This window comes from Benincasa hispida, chromosome 5, assembly GCF_027475165.1.
Source record: "Benincasa hispida cultivar pf3 chromosome 5, pf3_genome.v1.1, whole genome shotgun sequence".
NCBI lineage: Eukaryota > Viridiplantae > Streptophyta > Magnoliopsida > Cucurbitales > Cucurbitaceae > Benincasa > Benincasa hispida.
The window spans coordinates 68,003,285-68,005,620 of NC_143482.1; the positions used below are offsets into that span (position 1 = coordinate 68,003,285).

The window sequence follows — 2,336 nt, forward strand, 5'->3', positions numbered from 1 at the left end:
TTCTTAAGAGAAACAACAGTGTTAACATGAAGGAAATATATGAAGAAGGTAAGGTGTGGGGAAGATCAACACCGCATCACTAAGTTTATAATGAGAGTTTGTCCTAGCTTGCAATTCAGGTTATTGGAGACCTCCCAGTGGTTAACAACAGTTATCATATTTTTATGATGCATGAATAAGATTGCTATGAGCGCAAGGTTTTTCTATCTCTAGAAATGCTTCTTGCTTTGCTTAATAAGATCCACAACTACTTTCCTTCTCAGGCAGTTAGTCATAGCTACTTGACTCAATGAGTACTCATAGGCAAGCATTTTAATACTCATACGTTAAACAAACAGGATAAATTCCACAAATTCTACTTAGAACATGGTATTAATCTTCCCCCTTACCCTGTTAGACTTAGTTACTCATGACAACAAATAAAGTAGAAGTGAAGATAGAGAAGATGATAAAAGTGGACATGATGATATTGAAATAGAAATACTATTGTTGGATACACAGATGAGCAATATTTTAAACAAAATGCAATACCACAACTAAAGGATTGAAGAGATAAGGTAAGGATTGTTAGCAATCTCTTCCTTCCCATAGATGAATGTCAAGGCTTCTGGTGATATAATGGTTAGGTGAATGAAGAAGACTTTCTCAAACTCTTGCTCCGGTAAGGCTTCGATGAAGAATCGGGGTGAAGTATGGAAGTGAAATTTTCTCTCATGAAAATCTCTCTCTCTCTATCTAAAATTGTTCTCTTTCTTCATGGTGTCAAGACTCTATTTATAGAGTCGTGCGCAGACTATTGGTGGGATTCCCGCTCAGATAAATCACTATCGTCTAACGTGGTAGGTAAGAATGTTAGCAATTCTATCATGATCAATCTTTTGAATACTTGCCAAGCGATCCGCTGGTGCCAGCTCAAAGATCCTGAGACATGCGACCAATTGTTTGTTCATTGGATAGGGGTTCCGCATATGCGAATGAAGTCCTGCGATTAATCTGCAAAATAGACACTTTGGCACAACAATATGCGGCCAACGGGTGTTTATAAGATACTTCATCTCAAGTTTAATATGTAGCATGAATTCTTAACAAAATTTACGCATATTTTTTCTTATCTATCCTCATTATTCTAAGTAAAAGACTATAATAACGTATTTCTACAAGTTGTCAGTGATAGTGTCAAAAGTAAATATAGAAAAAATGCAGCAGATTTCTTAACAAAGCAGTGACAAAGGGTAAATTTGAACACTGCCTAGATCTACTTCAAATAGTAGACCGAGCTAGAAAATAAATACCTAGAAGAGAAGCCTCAGAGAACAATTTGTCTCAAGGTGGAGATTTGTTACAACAGATGAGTCAAATTGAAGTCTCTTCTTCTTGACCGTTGATGATCACATCTGAAACAAAAAAACAAATAAGTCAGTTAATCTCTTTGAGAATGAAATAACATCACTCTGATGAGCTTCAAAGAGGATGTAGAAAATAAAAATAGTGAAAGGAAATAGTAGAAAAATACTAAGCTGAAACGAAGAGAAAAGAAAGAGAGAGAATCAATACCTTATCAGTTTTCAAAACTCTACAAAATGAAGAGACAAGTCTTAGCCCAAACTTTTCTTTCCTTCCACAAAATTAAAGTGTGGCTATATGGCTTCTTTAAGGCCATACAGGACAACTAACACATACATAATTTTTGGATCAGAAATTAAAATTTTTTATGGGCCTTATTTTGGTTCCAATTTAAAAACCCATATCTTAGGAATGACCATTTTTATTACGAAACCTGCTAAACTTAGACTCTATTTGATTTTTCGAACTAAAAATGATGAGAATGTTTCAAGCTCTTCGATGTTCTTATCGAATGAATATGAATAACAAGCTGGAGTTGAACTTGTTGGGACAAGACTTTGAAGAACTTGCAAGCATTTTGGTTGGTGCTTTGTTCCTAATCAAATTGATCATTGGAACCAATTTCGTTTGAGCATAACATAAGTCAAGTTGGCCACTTAAGATGCATTCATATGCTGTAAACTAGGGAAGAGGATTCTTTTTCAATCTTTTTTTATGAGGTGATTTTGTGGTGATTTTCAACATTATCATCGTTTTTAGTTTGAAAAATGGTACAAAATTGGTCATTCCTACCCAGCTTCAGCTATCCCCATACTCCCCATTTCTTTTGCTCACACAACATTTTTTAAAAATGCCATTCTAAAAAAATTGTGGCATGTTGCACAATTTTGGGCTGCATAAGGGATGGGTGTAGTTCGACTATAGCTAAGTTCTTTTCCTTATAGGGGAATAATTAGGGTTGCATCTATCTAATACTCCCATTTATTTTACTC

The 2,336-nt window shown here is 35.0% G+C and overlaps 1 long non-coding RNA gene across 1 annotated transcript; it reads right to left on the minus strand.

Moving 5' to 3' along the window:
- Positions 1-446: 446 nt before the first annotated feature.
- On the minus strand, positions 447-1,524 carry LOC120078464 (uncharacterized). The gene is made up of 2 exons (XR_005482017.2): positions 1,293-1,524; positions 447-1,007 (listed from the first exon to the last, which is right to left on the minus strand). It is a non-coding gene; the product is annotated as an uncharacterized LOC120078464 (long non-coding RNA).
- Positions 1,525-2,336: the final 812 nt, after the last annotated feature.